Consider the following 18,419-nt stretch of genomic DNA (forward strand, 5'->3'; position numbering starts at 1 on the left):
TCCAGCGAAGAATTTTTTGAAACAAACAACATATTTGCTATTAGAGGAAAACACCCCTTCCTATTTCATTACGTGCGTGAAGAGGAAAAACTCAGTAGTGTCAAATATGCGCAATATTACAACAAACAAAATTTCAGGATCAAACCGTTTCCATGAAGAACCTTTTCCTTGAATAATGAAGCACAAAATAGACGACAAGCGTTCTTTCAAATAATTCTTGGCTGTCACATTTCCAATTATTTTTTTACTGAAGACTGTGCAGAGTTGATCACAGATCCACTTAAGGTGTTCGATTCGTTCTCTGTCTTTGTTGAACCCATAAGTTACCAGAGAATTTTCCATTTGGTTTCAGTGTTCTGCATAACAGCACACTTGGTAAAAAATACAGCTCACTTTGATTTCGGCTTGACGGGCGCTAGATTGTTGTCGAAGTCCATTACTCGTCGCTTTTAAGATTCCAGGTGTTTGTATTTCACCGCCTGCCTAGTTTATCCAACTGACTTTCCATTATTGAGCTCCATAAGGGTATATTTGTTTAAGGATCCACTAAAACGCCATTCGCGTTACATGACTTTCGACGCCATTGCAGGCTAAGTTAATGATTCTACCGTGTCCACCAGAGAAATCTACGCATTTCCACTACCCTCTCGATTCTAAGAAAATACTCGCAGAAGGCTCTATGCACAAAGACACCACTTACCAGGGAAGTGACAGGCAAGACTTTTACTGACACGGAAAATAAAACGGAGAAATCTACCCAATTTCCGACTGGGATTGCCATACGGCAACCCAGTAAAAAGAAAGTGCAAGTTGAAACCCTTTCCCGAGAAATAAATTTCAGTCCTTCGTTGTATAGCATGACACAAAGACATGCAGACAACATGAAGACAACGTTGCAGTGTTTTCGGAATAAACGAATTACTAGCATTTTGCGAGGAATTTGTCTCCGATAAAAAATTTCCGGAGGGCCTGAGCTGTAGGTATTTTGTCACAGGTCACCAGGTCGTTGTTCTACCTATACCAAAGCAACCCAAAACCTTATGCCCAAATGTCGTTTTTAGGCCTAATAAGGTCTATGTTTAGCATTGGTAAAGGTTTCGAAACGAGTGACCTGTGAAAAGTAACCTGTCCAAAAATTAGGGAGCTTAGCATTATTTCCCGTTCTTGTAATAATTTCGCGATTACTCCAAGTCTTTTGGCATGGAAAGTTTGTAGAGCGGTTTTCAATTGAGTGTCGAAAATAATTAGCGAATTGCTTTGGCTTTGCATTACTTCACTCAGGGATGCAGTTACAGAGTAAAAGACTCCCCTCAGGGTAAAATAATAGGGTATAATCAATATAATTAGGGATCTTCGTGTATTAGCAACGGTCTGCTTTATGATTGGCCAAGCCATCCCAGGGAGCAGGTAAACGGTACTTTTCAGTTCAGGAACTGTCATGGGAAGTTCTTTTGTTCTTTTGTGATGTATCCATGGAAATAATCCTAGGGCAGTTTCGGTCTAGGGAAAGCGGTTACACACAAAAATGCGCATGGACAAACGCTATTTACCCATGGGTAAAAGGGCTAGTGTAACCACAACTATTGGTTGTGGTCGCATTAGGGAGTTAACACTGGTGTTAAATCACGTTCTATTGTTCAGTGTTCCCCTAGGGATTCAAAACACCAGAGAGTTGACTCTAGAGTAGTGTGAACACTAGTGTTACACTGTGTTTCTCTCAAGTGTGAGCCTTGGCCATTGTCCTCGCTTAAGCTCCTTATTATGTTAGAAAATGTGATTTCCATGGCTTTTTACTAAAAGCCGTTTTCCTGTCGTGCGCAGAACGCACCATCTTGTATAGAACTGAGGGAGGCGAAGCGTCTCCAGAGTAAACCAGCAGAAGGAAAAAGACGTACTCGTTGCACCGCATGCTGCATTTCCGATACCTGTCAAACGCTACTAAATGATTGGTTCATTCGAACGCATCCAGCGTGACCGTTAGAAAGATAGGAAACAATTAAATTTATGATGTAAGCTTCAGTCTCCGACAATACAGTGACAAACATTTAAATCACTTTCCTACCATTTCCCCCTCTACAACATCAATCACTTACAGTGATTGTAAACAAAGCGAGAACTTTTTTCGTCCTTCAGGATCTTCTTAGTGAAAGGATTTTCTTCCCTCCATGTAAAGGGTCTCTAGGTCGCTTGGGTCTTTCCGAGTTACACTGGGGTATCTATAGGAAGAGTCAAAGCCAGTCTACTGGAACGGTATCAAAGTCAGCCCTCAAGTTGACCCATGTTGATGAGGAGATCTCTTTCCGTAAGTGCAGCACCACCCACGGTGGACTACCGTGGACTACTGTGTGGGGGGTCGTGGGATCAAAAACTCCGGCCGGAACAACTTAATTAGGGTCTTTAAATAACTGAGGAGAAAGTGCTGCCTTTGTAATGTCATCTGCAAGTGGTTAGACTCTCTAGTCTTCTCGGATAAGGACGATAAACCGTAGGCCTCGTCTCACAACCTTTCAATTGTGTTTATAACCCTCTGGGACGTAAAATATCTTCTATATACTATTTGCAAAAAGTAGGCATGGAGTTCCCGGTGTTGTGGTCTGTCCTATGTGGCATATCTAGTTAAACTCCTAGTATAGTATATTCTGATTTAGGAGTATCTAATTGAAGGATTAAAGACGCGTATTTTCGTGTATTAATTTCTTTCCCTTCCTCTGCAAAACAACAGGGGATTTGAACAAAGAACAAGAAAATCACAACAAAATGAAAAATATAACTTGTCGCTATTCTGTGATTATCCATCTTCTTCACGTTTTAAAATAAGGGCAAATTACCCAAAGCTGAAATGGTTAGAGCGGTTTTCGTTTTTCCATGATGACGAATCGCCTTAACAAATATTTGCTCTTGAAAGAAAACTGTACCCTTTCAAAAATAAATTACAGGGAAGTAAATTTTTTTTCTATTCAGGCTAGCAAGAAGAGTTTAAGTTTTGCAGGAAAACTTTGGGCGGAAAACGGCGTATCTGTATATCGTGCTGTCTATTTAAGAGCAGACAGTTCATGTCCGGGATTTCTTAGATGCCTAAGCCGTTAGGAAAAATGTAAATGACTTCCTTCGCATGCATTGTCAACTTGGCAGATTCTTGTTTTTGCTTGCGTTAAATAAACAAATTTCACTTAATACAAAGACAAAAACTAGAGTCTTGACAGCGTGTACGATACAATCGTTTCAAAGGCGTTTTCCCTAGTTCCAAATTTTTCCCTCGGTATATTGGGTTTCGCCTTGGTATCTGTTTATTTTAGTATTTAAGGAAATTCTTAGTTTCTGGCATGATTAATGTGGGACGGGTCTAGTGCCGGACAGAGTAAGAAAAGCCTTGTTTGTGCCATGTCTCCGGCGTTACAATTTAGTGTGGAGCAGCCCGCTAGTTTCTTTTTGGCGATGGTATTTAGGACGTGTGTGTGCTTAAATATTATGGGTTTCCACTGGTGAAGTCAGTTTTGCTTGTGTTCTAATTTGGTATTCCACCAGTGAAGGGTTTGGCACAATATTCGTAATTTGGTGCAACGCTAGATTTTCTAAACTGGCGAAGGCAGCTCGTGGCATAGATCTTTCAAGTTGCACATGATTTATGGATTTCCACTGGTGAGGGCAGTATTACGTTCAGTTCAAATCGGTATTCCACCAGTGAAGAGTTTTATGGAGCGTTTGTCTGTTTGGTATACCGCTAGTTTTTACTGGCGAAGGCATATACTCGGTAGACGTTGCAATCAGTGTACTTATAACTTAAGGATTTCCGCCAGTTGAGACAGTTTTGCGCGGTCTATGTATAATAGCTTCATTTGTATGGTTGCGCTTTTTTCAGTGTTACGCTTTGCCGCGCGTTACGGCGATATTATGACGTAGGATGTTATCGTTTTCTTGCACTGTTTGTTTTATTATGCTCTCCTTCGGTGGGGAATGTTTGGTATCCCACCAGCTAGTGACTTTTTAGGTTTATTATTTTTGGAGAACGTTAGGGCATGTCGCTGGTGAAGACAATAGCCTCAAGTGTGTTTTCTTTTTCATGATAGGCTGCCGATCGCATTAGAGTATTAGGGCCGATTTACACGGTACGATTTTGTCGCATGCGACATCGGCTTACGACAGGCCCACGACATGATTTACGATTGTTGTGTACGTCAGAAAAAATGTCGTAGCATTTTGAAACATGTTTTAAAACGCTGCGACAATCATAAGTCATGTCGTAGGCCTGTCGTGAGCTTGTCGCATGCGACAAAACCGTATCGTGTAAATCGGCCCTTAGAGGGAAAGGTCATTTCCTTGGAACGCCTTAGGACTCTAGACAGTTCTGAGTCAGCCTTGGCTGCGCTTCGTCGTTATATAAATCGACCAGCAGCGATGTTTGACAAGTATGAGGCGATTGAGCTCTTACAGTCGTTGTTGCGTTTGGCCAGAAACGAGAACCACCAAAAAGCCGATGAGTACGCTGCCGCTTTGGATGAGATAAAGACCACGTCGGATTTTGTGGATGACCAACAGCTTCAGCGTCTTTTTCTGGGATTGTTGGGGGATCCCGTGCGAGCAAAGGTGGCCAAAGACGCAAACGCGATTTTGAAGGGAGTCGGAAAGGTACCTCCACCTCCCATGCCTGTTCGTCCTGGTTCTGCAATGCGCAGGCCAGCCCCCTACCCTGGCTGTGCCCAGGTTCAGTGCTTCAGGTGCTTAAGATGGGGACATATCGCTCGGGCGTGCCGTGCCCCACCAGCGGGGCCACAGTTTGGTCGCAGTCGTGTTGGACAATAGTCTCTTATGCCTCAGTTTACAATAAATTTTTGTTCTCGCATTAGTTTGTTTAACGTTTTCTTTTTCACCCTATTTCACTCACTTTCTTCGTTGACCTTAGGGGGGCCTGCTCTGTGTCTCAATTTCGGACCTAGTTCGGAGCTCGGGGTCAACGAAGGGGTGGTTTCCCTGCTTTTGGCTTATTTCCGCGTTTTTCGTTTATCAAATTTCTCCCTTTTCTTTATAGGGTCCTGTTTCATTTTATTCCAAAGTTAGTGCTCTTGCTCCTCCTTCCGGTGATATCCCCGTGTGTAGTATAAGGCAGGGGACCTCCCCTTTCGTTGGCGCCCTTCCTTCGCCGAGTATGGTCGTTGCTTCAGCGGACCTGGCTAACATCCAGCAGTTACGTTTCTTTTTTTTTTTTTTTTTGGAGTACCGTTTAGAATTAGGGTTATTAAGAGGAATTTGAGTAATGGAGAGAATTAAAGGGGAGTCATGTTGGAAACGTTTGGTACCCGTGTTGTTTGCCAATTTATGAGTTGTTGTCGTGGTGGCGAGGGCAGGAGCAGACTCTTCCCATAACTTAATCTTCTGCGATGAGGTAATGAGTATGCAGTGAGGATATGGTACTATCCTCGTTGCATGCCTACTGCCTCATCAGTCGCGGACTCTTCCCATAACTTAATCTTATGCGATGAGGTAATGAGTATGCAGTGAGGATATGGTACTATTCTTTGAATGGAATTCCTGTCTTTTGTCAAGACCATAAGGTGATAGCGTGAATAGTTGGGCACTCCAATAAGCTTCCTTTGTAATAAGTAGTTTATCAACTTGCGTGCAATCATGGCTAATTTGATCAATGCCTTGAAAAGAAAAATCTTGAAGCGAATGTGAGGTGCTATTGAAGTGAACTGCAACTTCACAAGATTTTTTATTTGTAACCATAGATGATTTATGGTTTCTGAATCTAACGGGAGGCGCGGTGGCCTCATGGTTAGTGCGCTCGACTCCGGATCGAGTGGTCCGGGTTCGGGGCTTGGCCGGGGACATTGTGTTGTGTTCTTGGGCAAGACACTTTACTCAAACGGTGCCTCTCTCCACCCAGGTGTATAAATGGGTACCGGCGAATTTAATGCTGGGGGTAACCCTGCGATGGACTGGCATCCCATCCAGGGGGGAGTAGAAATACTCCAAGTCGCTTCATGCTAAAGAAACCGGAGATAAGCGCCGGCCTGATGGGCCCTCTAGGCTCGTAAGCAGACTTTACCTTTACCTCTGAATCTAACTTTGAATTCTGTTGTGGTGGAGCCGATGTACTGGAGTTGGCATTTTTTGCAAGAGGCCAAATAGATGACATTTTTGGAATCGCAAGTTAGATTGGGTCTAATTGAATACGATTTTCCCGTTTTGAAGCTACTGAAATTCTGGACTCAACAAAATAATTCTTACACAGGTCACATCTGCTTTTGTCACATTTAAAGCATCCTCCTGCAGGCGAACTGATTCTTTGCGAGGGCGCAGATTCAAGTTTAGAAGGTGCTAAAATTTCTTTAAGATTTTTGGATCTGCAGTACGATGGAATGATGGAATTTTTTGGAAAAAGCTCTTTTAATTTAGGATGCGATTCCAAAAAATGTAGATGTTTTTTGATGATGTAATTAACGTTGGGCAACATAGGATTGAAAGTCGTTACAAATGGAAAAATCTTTTTGGAGGCCCTGACTTTTTGCTTCAGTAAAATTTTCCTAGGAACTGTTAAAGCTCTTAAAAATTGGTTGTCAAAAAAACAAAATTCCAGTTTGACAAAAAAATTAACCCATAAAATGTGCATTTCACATGAGGGTCAAACACACTTCTACATTTTTCATTTCTGGAGGTAAGCGTCATGTACATGCACATCAATTACCTTCATTACATCTAGCCTCTCTTTATCGCTTCGCACGAACACACTTGAGCTGAAAGACAGCGGAAGTGACGTTGCGAGTGACGGCACTTCTTGAGTTAACCTTCTGGCTCGCACCATGCCTCTGCTACCACCACTAGTGGCCGCTGACCGCACTGAAGATGCGAAGTGGTAGCCACCAGAATCAAACTCCACTTTTCCATCCTGTTTCTCAAGCACGATCTTATGAGTTCCTGTAGACCCGGGACGAAAGCATAAGAATCTAAATATCATACAATTGCACTCAGGCTTAGTACAGTGACACCAGCAAACAGTCAACGGAATCCTAGACATTAGTATCACGCTACTCTGGTAACAAGTAAGATAATTTTGAATGCAACTTAAGAAGTTACACAATACCATCAAACTATTTCCGATCGTTAATCTGGTTCAAATGTGAGTTTCGTGATTTGCAAGGAACGTAAAAATTACCTCCTTAAAAAAGATCTCTATAACCCAAAAGGAAAAGGATGCCAAAGCAAAGCCCGATTGCACTTAAAGAGACCCCCAAGTCAAGCACAAGGGCCTATCTGCAACTAACCTGGAATAGGTAAATCAATTTGATCTGTGTTGCAATAAATAAATCATTAGAAGCATTAATTGAATAAGAAATTTGTTCGTTTTTAACACTTTGAATTTCTTCAAGGAACATGATTTTAAGTTGAAATATCTATTACCCCAGGCTGTGTGTCATAGGTTAGGAAAGGAGAAATTAGTGAATCAAACGGAATTGGTCCAAGGAGCTATCCTTGAGGTATGCGGCAGGAAGTACTTAATACGAAGCTAGAACTTAGGTACATTTTTCATAGTGACTATCTACAGGCCACTTTCACGATAGCCTCCGATGTAAAGCAACTCATATGCATGGCAATACCTGTCCAAGTATATCATAAAACTCAAGTCTTTTCCTGCCACAACTTCGAGGCAGCTTCCTAACCGGTTATCGGTTTCAGTATTCACGCACTTGCCCATTCAGTCTCAACACTGCAAAATTATTAGAGATCAAAGAACTGTACTATGCATTTACCTGTGATTCGAGATCTATAGTCCTGTGTCTTCACCGCTACACTTCAGCGACGAACATGATCAACCCAACACAGTTCTTTTCATTATTTACTTTTGTACACTGAAAAGTCAGAATTGATATCGATGTATAATAACCAAAACTAATCCTAACCTGACCCTATTTTTTCTCGAGGTTTAATTTAGGCTCCAAACAAAGTTTCCTGAACTCATCTGAATGCATATTCAACCTAGGTAAAGTGAGGATCACCAATTTAACCTGTAAAAACGGGTTCAACCTGAGACCGGGTTTTACCTGCAACATATATAGGTTGCAACTGGGCAAATTTATGTACTCCTATCAAATTCACTGTTAGCAAACAAAATTGTTTTACTGAAAATTCAAATACATTCCTATTATACAAGAAATTGTAAGAGCTTCCCATTACTTTACTGCAGAACTAATACTAAACGATTCTCCGCAGTTTTTATCAAGGTCATAAGTTCTACAATCCTCCTAATCTGCAAACTCTCTTGCCTACGTATCGTTTTAAGAAAAAACTTGAAGCTATTTATTTGTAAGAATTATTAATGTATAACGCAGTTCAGTGTTTATTGTTGCCTACGAAATTCATGTTTGACTGTTAAAGATCTGAAGTGCAATCTGTCTACTTTTTGGCCTTTTATCCTATTTAATCTCTTCCAGTTTTCGAATCTCTAATTATCTCAGTCGTTCGTTAGTTAGAATAGATCCATTCTAGGTCATGTTACTGAGGAGGTTTTCCCAAGTTCGTTCAGACTGATAATGCGTCTCTAGAATAAAAACGGACGTGACAATGCTTCGAATGTTTTTTCCTGATTTTCAGTCCTCTGTGACAGTTACAGAAAATCAGATTGTTTCACATTTTTGGCATGAAATGCGTTGACATCATTTTTGGGAGATGGGAAGATCGGGGTCAACCCAAAATGAATGGTATTCGGTTTACGATTTCTCCGAATAATTGCTTTCGTTTTCTGTTTTATATAACACTTTATTGAAATTCGTGTCATGCATGATCACTGTGAAACTCGGAAAACCGTATAGTCCAAAACTAACAATATTTCTGCAATGTTAATTGTTTGTATAGTGATTAAGCAAAGTAAACCCCCAATAGGATACTATAAATAATTATATCAGTGTTCACAAATTTCCGAGTTTCGCATTAAGAGTTTGACAAACTGTATTATCTTTCTTTGCGCTCTCTCTCGCTGGAAACTTTTTTAAAGAAGCTATACCACTTTTTCGGGATCTGTCAAAGTGCAGGAATGGTCCACCCTTAATGAATTCAATGGGTGTCAGTAAAGGGGTGACTGGGTTGTGTCAACAATATTGATTGGGGGAGCAGGGCTGGCGCAGTGGCAAGAGCACTCACCTTCCACCAATGTGGCCCAGGATCGATTCCCGGATTCTACGCCATATGTGGATTGAGTTTGTTGGTTCTGTACTCTGCTCTGAGAGGTTTTTCCCCGCGGGGTACTCCGGTTTTCCCCTCTCCTCAAAAAACAACATCTGCAGGCGTAGCTCAGTTGGCTAGTGCGCGGCTTTCGGAGCAAGGGGTCCCCAGTTCGATCCTCGGTGACTTCAACGTCTGTTTCCACTTTCCTCTGACCCGTGTAGCTATAGCTTTAAATATCTGTGAAACGGAGCACTGACAGACGGAGGGAGGGGGGTAAAAGGCGCATCGTCGGCTTCTATTGATACCAGTTTCGTAACTGAAGGAACTACCGACGTGAAATAAATTGGCCTTGGCCTTGACGTTGATTTCAACTTAAATAAAAGAGGCTATTCATAATCAAAGAGAACAACCTTCTCTAAATCAACAATTACATCACATAAATCTAAGACTTCCTTTTAATTCTCACATTTTCACGTTTTATGTACATTCCGTTGTTACTAGCATAATAAGCACTTTTTCCTACTTAAAAATTCAACTTCTAACGCTTTGTACATTAATCAACTGAAGATGACAGAAGTTTCTGTCGAAACATGTTTTATAATCTTAAACGTTTTGTCGTTTTCCTTAAAGTTCTTACTTGCCTGCTAATATCAATATTGATTTCCAATGTAAAAAGAGTGGAAGAAAGAATAAAAAATCCTGTTTCGTTTTTGGAACAATTGACAAACGGTTATTGAAAGTTTTATTCTACGAAGACTAGCCTGCGAGAAGGCTCCCAGTGGTTCGAGGTACATGAAGAGCATGCTTGACTGCTCGAATGTGCAGGCTAAACAAAGACAAAAAGGTGTTGTCAGATGCGGTTTCACAGTCAGTGGCCACGCCTTCCTATTATCTAAGAGGTATATGGTACCAAAACCCGGTCGAAGAAGCCTACCCTACACACATACAGAGACCCGCACGTCAAGCACAAAGAGCTTATCTAGCCAGCTGTTTACCTAAGTAACCTGGGGTAGATAAATCGATTCGATCTTTGGTGCAACAAATAAATCATTAGAAGAATTCATTTAATAAGAAAATTTTTCAAATTTTTGTAAGAACCTTTGAAGTTCATTATTAACACTTACAATCTTAAGTTATTTCCAGTTGAGTTCCTTGAAAACGCCAGTTTTGAGTGAGGCAGGGGAGAGAGGTCAATGAATGAGTCTCTAACCCAAAAGAAACGAAAAATCACACCCGTAAGTCGACCAATGAGAAAGAAAACTACTACACAACTTTCTACTGTCACGCTAAAACACGTTGCTTGTAGGTACTTCGAATTCTAATTACCGATCCCGCACTTTGTGATATTATTTGTTGTTAGGGTAAATCGTTGACATTCGTCGAGAATTATTGAGAGGGTATAGCATTACAAAAGCCCTTGATTAAGGCGGAAACACGTGATCTGTCAAAGTTGAAGAATGTTCCGCCCACATCATGATTTAAAGACTTGGGACGAAGTCGATAAGCGCTATCAATAGTGTAGTCCATTCCTTCGAAAAACAAAGCACCCATTGAAAATCCCGGAGCAAAGGAGCCAGGTAGGTTTTTAGCAAGGGGTAGTATTATGGTTTATGGCACACCTTTTGTTTAGTGATCATGAAAAAACTTCCAACAAACAATTCTTGGTCCAATTCTTGATCCAATCAAAGGGAGGCAAAGTGAGTGAATCGCATCTCCTGGCTCCGGGAGCGCTTGTAAAAGAACGGGGAAAACAAATTCAGTTTTAAAACAAGACTCTCTCTATACAAAAGCAAAACTATTGTCAAATACTTGTGAAATGTTCGTGGCTAGTCTGACGCAGCGTTTCTTCTCGGCCAAGAGACTCTTCAGAGACCTTTAGAATTCAAAGGCAAACTCATGTCATGTTACTGAGGAGGTTTTCCCAAGTTCGTTCAGACTGATAATGCGTCTCTAGAATAAAAACGGACGTGACAATGCTTCGAATGTTTTTTCCTGATTTTCAGTCCTCTGTGACAGTTACAGAAAATCAGATTGTTTCACATTTTTGGCATGAAATGCGTTGACATCATTTTTGGGAGATGGGAAGATCGGGGTCAACCCAAAATGAATGGTATTCGGTTTACGATTTCTCCGAATAATTGCTTTCGTTTTCTGTTTTATATAACACTTTATTGAAATTCGTGTCATGCATGATCACTGTGAAACTCGGAAAACCGTATAGTCCAAAACTAACAATATTTCTGCAATGTTAATTGTTTGTATAGTGATTAAGCAAAGTAAAACCCCCAATAGGATACTATAAATAATTATATCAGTGTTCACAAATTTCCGAGTTTCGCATTAAGAGTTTGACAAACTGTATTATCTTTCTTTGCGCTCTCTCTCGCTGGAAACTTTTTTAAAGAAGCTATACCACTTTTTCGGGATCTGTCAAAGTGCAGGAATGGTCCACCCTTAATGAATTCAATGGGTGTCAGTAAAGGGGTGACTGGGTTGTGTCAACAATATTGATTGGGGGAGCAGGGCTGGCGCAGTGGCAAGAGCACTCACCTTCCACCAATGTGGCCCAGGATCGATTCCCGGATTCTACGCCATATGTGGATTGAGTTTGTTGGTTCTGTACTCTGCTCTGAGAGGTTTTTCCCCGCGGGGTACTCCGGTTTTCCCCTCTCCTCAAAAAACAACATCTGCAGGCGTAGCTCAGTTGGCTAGTGCGCGGCTTTCGGAGCAAGGGGTCCCCAGTTCGATCCTCGGTGACTTCAACGTCTGTTTCCACTTTCCTCTGACCCGTGTAGCTATAGCTTTAAATATCTGTGAAACGGAGCACTGACAGAGGGAGGGAGGGGGGTAAAAGACGCACCGTCGGCTTCCATTGATACCAGTTTCGTAACTGAAGGAACTACCGACGTTAAATAAATTGACATTGATCTTGACCTTAATTTCAACTTTAAAGAAAACGACAACAAGATAAAAGAGGCTATTCATATTCAAAGAGAACAACCTCCTCTGAATCAACAATTACATCACATAAATCTAAGACTTCCTTTTAATTCTCACATTGTCACGTTTTATGTACATTCCGTTGTTACTAGCATAATAAGCACTTTTTCCTACTTATAAATTCAACTTCTACAGCTTTGTACATTAATTAACTGAAGATGACAGAAGTTTCTGTCGAAACATATCTTATAATCTTAAACGTTTTGTCGTTTTTTTTAAATTTCTTACTTGCCTGCTAATATCAATATTGATTTCCAATGTAAAAAGAGAGGAAGAAAGGATAAAAAATCGTGTTTCTTTTATATAACAATTGACAAACGGTTATTGAAAGTTTTATTCTACGAAGACTAGCCTGCGAGAAGGCTCCCAGTGGTTCGAGGTACATGAAGAGCATGCTTGACTGCTCGAATGTGCAGGCTAAACAAAGACAAAAAAGTGTTGTCAGATGCGGTTTCACAGTCAGTGGCCACGCCTTCCTGTTATCTAAGAAGTATATGGTACCAAAACCCGGTCGAAGAAGCCTACCCTACACACATACAGAGACCCACACGTCAAGCACAAAGAGCTTATCTGCCCAGCTGTTTACCTAAGTAACCTGGAGTAGATAAATCGATTCGATCTTTGGTGCAACAAATAAATCACTAGAAGAATTCATTTAATAAGAAAATTGTTCAAATTTTTGTAAGAACCTTTGAAGTTCATTATTAACACAATCTTAAGTTATTTCCAGTTGAGTTCCTTGAAAACGCCAGTTTTGAGTGAGGCAGGGGAGAGAGATCAATGAATGAGTCTCTAACCCAAAAGAAACGAAAAATCACACCCGTAAGTCGACCAATGAGAAAGAAAACTACTAAACAACTTTCTACTGTCACGCTAAAACACGTTGCTTGTAGGTACTTCGAATTCTGATTACCGATCCCGCACTTTGTGATATTATTTGTTGTTAGGGTAAATCGTTGACATTCGTCGAGAATTATCGAGAGGGTATAGCATTACAAAAGCCCTTGATTAAGGCGGAAACACGTGATCTGTCAAAGTTGAAGAATGTTCTGCCCACATCATGATTTAAAGACTTGGGACGAAGTCGACAAGCGCTATCAATAGTGTAGTCCATTCCTTCGAAAAACAAAGCACCCATTGAAAATCCCGGAGCAAAAGAGCCAGGTAGGTTTTTAGTAAAGGGTAGTATTATGGTTTATGGCACACTTTTTGTTTAGTGATCATGAAAAAACTTCCAACAAACAATTCTTGGTCCAATTCTTGATCCAATCAAAGGGAGGCAAAGTGAGGAAATCGCATCTCCTGGCTCCGGGAGCGCTTGTAAAAGAACGGGAAAAACAAATTCAGTCTTAAAACAAGACTCTCTCTATACAAAAGCAAAACTATTGTCAAATACTTGTGAAATGTTCGTGGCTAGTCTGACGCAGCATTTCGTCTCGGCCAAGAGACTCTTCAGAGACCTTTAGAATTCAAAGGCAAACTCGTTGAGCATCGCGCCCAAAGTCCCGTTCGCAAATTCTACATGTTGACAGTCTGGCCCTCTATAACAGAAGGATTCCCAACCGTGTAATCACGAGATTAATTTATACAAAAGCAAAACTATTGTCAAATACTTGTGAAATGTTCGTGGCTAGTCTGACGCGGCGTTTCGTCTCGGCCAAGAGACTCTTCAGAGACCTTTAGAATTCAAAGGCAAACTCGTTGAGCATCGCTAGAAGAATTCATTTAATAAGAAATTTGTTCAAATTTTTGTAAGAACTTTTGAAGTTCATTATTAACACTTACAATCTTAAGTTATTTTCAGTTGAGTTCCTTGAAAACGCCAGTTTTGAGTGAGGCAGGGGAGAGAGATCAATGAATGAGTCTCTAATCCAAAAGAAACGAAAAATCACACCCGTAAGCCGACTAATGAGAAAGAAAACTACTAAACAACTTTCTACTGTGACGCTAAAACACGTTGCTTGTAGGTACTTCGAATTCTGATCACCGATCCCGCTGTTTGCGATATTATTTGTTGCTAGGGTAAATCGTTGACATTCGTCGAGAATTATCGAGAGGGTATAGCATTACAAAAGCCCTTGATTAAGGCGGAAACACGTGATCTGTCAAAGTTGAAGAATGTTCCGCCCACATCATGATTTAAAGACTTGGGACGAAGTCGACAAGCGCTATCAATAGTATAGTCCATTCCTTCGAAAAACAAAGCACCCATTGAAAATCCCAGAGCAAAGGAGCCAGGTAGGTTTTTAGTAAAGGGTAGTATTATGGTTTATGGCACACTTTTTCTTTTGTGATCATGAAAAAACTTCCAACAAACAATTCTTGGTCCAATTCTTGATCCAATCAAAGGGAGGCAAAGTGAGTGAATCGCATCTCCTGGCTCCGGGAGCGCTTGTAAAAGAACGGGGAAAACAAATTCAGTTTTAAAACAAGACTCTCTCTATACAAAAGCAAAACTATTGTCAAATACTTGTGAAATGTTCGTGGCTAGTCTGACGCAGCGTTTCTTCTCGGCCAAGAGACTCTTCAGAGACCTTTAGAATTCAAAGGCAAACTCGTTGAGCATCGCGCCCAAAGTCCCGTTCGCAAATTCTACATGTTGACAGTCTGGCCCTCTATAACAGAAGGATTCCCAACCGTGTAATCACGAGATTAATTTATACAAAAGCAAAACTATTGTCAAATACTTGTGAAATGTTCGTGGCTAGTCTGACGCGGCGTTTCGTCTCGGCCAAGAGACTCTTCAGAGACCTTTAGAATTCAAAGGCAAACTCGTTGAGCATCGCTAGAAGAATTCATTTAATAAGAAATTTGTTCAAACTTTTGTAAGAACTTTTGAAGTTCATTATTAACACTTACAATCTTAAGTTATTTTCAGTTGAGTTCCTTGAAAACGCCAGTTTTGAGTGAGGCAGGGGAGAGAGATCAATGAATGAGTCTCTAATCCAAAAGAAACGAAAAATCACACCCGTAAGCCGACTAATGAGAAAGAAAACTACTAAACAACTTTCTACTGTGACGCTAAAACACGTTGCTTGTAGGTACTTCGAATTCTGATCACCGATCCCGCTGTTTGCAATATTATTTGTTGCTAGGGTAAATCGTCGACATTCGTCGAGAATTATCGAGAGGGTATAGCATTACAAAAGCCCTTGATTAAGGCGGAAACACGTGATCTGTCAAAGTTGAAGAATGTTCCGCCCACATCATGATTTAAAGACTTGGGACGAAGTCGACAAGCGCTATCAATAGTATAGTCCATTCCTTCGAAAAACAAAGCACCCATTGAAAATCCCAGAGCAAAGGAGCCAGGTAGGTTTTTAGCAAGGGGTAGTATTATGGTTTATGGCACACTTTTTCTTTTGTGATCATGAAAAAACTTCCAACAAACAATTCTTGGTCCAATTCTTGATCCAATCAAAGGGAGGCAAAGTGAGTGAATCGCATCTCCTGGCTCCGGGAGCGCTTGTAAAAGAACGGGGAAAACAAATTCAGTTTTAAAACAAGACTCTCTCTATACAAAAGCAAAACTATTGTCAAATACTTGTGAAATGTTCGTGGCTAGTCTGACGCAGCGTTTCTTCTCGGCCAAGAGACTCTTCAGAGACCTTTAGAATTCAAAGGCAAACTCGTTGAGCATCGCGCCCAAAGTCCCGTTCGCAAATTCTACATGTTGACAGTCTGGCCCTCTATAACAGAAGGATTCCCAACCGTGTAATCACGAGATTAATTTATACAAAAGCAAAACTATTGTCAAATACTTGTGAAATGTTCGTGGCTAGTCTGACGCGGCGTTTCGTCTCGCCGGGCCAAGAGACAAGTATAATTGGCCTTGACCTTGACTTTGATTTCAACTTAAATAAAAGAGGCTATTCATATTTAAAGAGAACAACCTTCTCTAAATCAACAATTACATCACATAAATCTAAGACTTCCTTTTAATTCTCACATTTTCACGTTTTATGTACATTCCGTTGTTGTTAGCATAATAAGCACTTTTTCCTACTTAAAAATTCAACTTCTAACGCTTTGTACATTAATCAACTGAAGATGAAAGAAGTTTCTGTCGAAACATGTTTTATAATCTTAAACGTTTTGTCGTTTTTTTTAAAGTTCTTACTTGCCTGCTAATATCAATATTGATTCCAATGTAAAAAGAAGGGAAGAAAGAATAAAAAAATCCTGTTTCGTTTTTGGAACAATTGACAAACGGTTATTGAAAGTTTTATTCTACGAAGACTAGCCTGCGAGAAGGCTCCCAGTGGTTCGAGGTACATGAAGAGCATGCTTGACTGCTCGAATGCGCAGGCTAAACAAAGACAAAAAAGTGTTGTCAGATGCGGTTTCACAGTCAGTGGCCACGCCTTCCTGTTATCTAAGAAGTATATGGTACCAAAACCCGGTCGAAGAAGCCTACCCTACACACATACAGAGACCCACACGTCAAGCACAAAGAGCTTATCTGCCCAGCTGTTTACCTAAGTAACCTGGAGTAGATAAATCGATTCGATCTTTGGTGCAACAAATAAATCACTAGAAGAATTCATTTAATAAGAAAATTGTTCACATTTTTGTAAGAACCTTTGAAGTTCATTATTAACACAATCTTAAGTTATTTCCAGTTGAGTTCCTTGAAAACGCCAGTTTTGAGTGAGGCAGGGGAGAGAGATCAATGAATGAGTCTCTAACCCAAAAGAAACAAAAAATCACACCCGTAAGTCGACCAATGAGAAAGAAAACTACTAAACAACTTTCTACTGTCACGCTAAAACACGTTGCTTGTAGGTACTTCGAATTCTGATTACCGATCCCGCACTTTGTGAAATTATTTGTTGCTAGGGTAAATCGTTGACATTCGTCGAGAATTATCGAGAGGGTATAGCATTACAAAAGCCCTTGATTAAGGCGGAAACACGTGATCTGTCAAAGTTGAAGAATGTTCTGCCCACATCATGATTTAAAGACTTGGGACGAAGTCGACAAGCGCTATCAATAGTGTAGTCCATTCCTTCGAAAAACAAAGCACCCATTGAAAATCCCGGAGCAAAAGAGCCAGGTAGGTTTTTAGTAAAGGGTAGTATTATGGTTTATGGCACACTTTTTGCTTAGTGATCATGAAAAAACTTCCAACAAACAATTCTTGGTCCAATTCTTGATCCAATCAAAGGGAGGCAAAGTGAGTAAATCGCATCTCCTGGCTCCGGGAGCGCTTGTAAAAGAACGGGGAAAACAAATTCAGTTTTAAAACAAGACTCTCTCTATACAAAAGCAAAACTATTGTCAAATACTTGTGAAATGTTCGTGGCTAGTCTGACGCAGCGTTTCTTCTCGGCCAAGAGACTCTTCAGAGACCTTTAGAATTCAAAGGCAAACTCGTTGAGCATCGCGCCTAAAGTCCCGTTCGCAAATTCTACATGTTGACAGTCTGGCCCTCTATCGCAGAAGGATTCCCAACCGTGTAATCACGAGATTAATTTATACAAAAGCAAAACTATTGTCAAATACTTGTGAAATGTTCGTGGCTAGTCTGACGCGGCGTTTTGTCTCGCCGGGCCAAGAGACAAGTATAATTGGCCTTGACCTTGACCTTGATTTCAACTTAAATAAAAGAGGCTATTCATATTTAAAGAGAACAACCTTCTCTAAATCAACAATTACATCACATAAATCTAAGACTTCCTTTTAATTCTCACATGGTCACGTTTTATGTACATTCCGTTGTTGTTAGCATAATAAGCACTTTTTCCTACTTAAAAATTCAACTTCTAACGCTTTGTACATTAATCAACTGAAGATGACAGAAGTTTCTGTCGAAACATGTTTTATAATCTTAAACGTTTTGTCGTTTTTTTTAAAGTTCTTACTTGCCTGCTAATATCAATATTGATTTCCAATGTAAAAAGAAGGGAAGAAAGAATAAAAAAATCCTGTTTCGTTTTTGGAACAATTGACAAACGGTTATTGAAAGTTTTATTCTACGAAGACTAGCCTGCGAGAAGGCTCCCAGTGGTTCGAGGTACATGAAGAGCATGCTTGACTGCTCGAATGTGCAGGCTAAACAAAGACAAAAAAGTGTTGTCAGATGCGGTTTCACAGTCAGTGGCCACGCCTTCCTGTTACCTAAGAAGTATATGGTACCAAAACCCGGTCGAAGAAGCCTACCCTACACACATACAGAGACCCACACGTCAAGCACAAAGAGCTTATCTGCCCAGCTGTTTACCTAAGTAACCTGGAGTAGATAAATCGATTCGATCTTT

At 40.5% G+C, this 18,419-nt stretch overlaps 1 protein-coding gene across 4 annotated transcripts in view; it reads left to right on the top strand.

Moving 5' to 3' along the window:
- Positions 1 to 10,651: 10,651 nt before the first annotated feature.
- Positions 10,652 to 18,419, top strand: part of LOC137990067 (uncharacterized) — a 13,962-nt gene continuing 6,194 nt past the window's right edge. For 2 of the 4 annotated variants that reach the window (XM_068835607.1, XM_068835610.1), the window contains exon 1: positions 17,064 to 17,215. The gene's annotated coding sequence lies outside the window, so the exon portion shown is untranslated. Of the gene's footprint in view, positions 10,737 to 15,338; positions 15,472 to 17,063; positions 17,216 to 18,419 lie in introns of those variants that run through there. The other 2 variants (XM_068835608.1, XM_068835609.1) reach the window with 2 other exon arrangements.

The sequence above is a fragment of the Montipora foliosa genome, unplaced genomic scaffold, assembly GCF_036669935.1.
Source record: "Montipora foliosa isolate CH-2021 unplaced genomic scaffold, ASM3666993v2 scaffold_54, whole genome shotgun sequence".
In the NCBI taxonomy this organism is placed as follows: Eukaryota; Metazoa; Cnidaria; class Anthozoa; order Scleractinia; family Acroporidae; genus Montipora; species Montipora foliosa.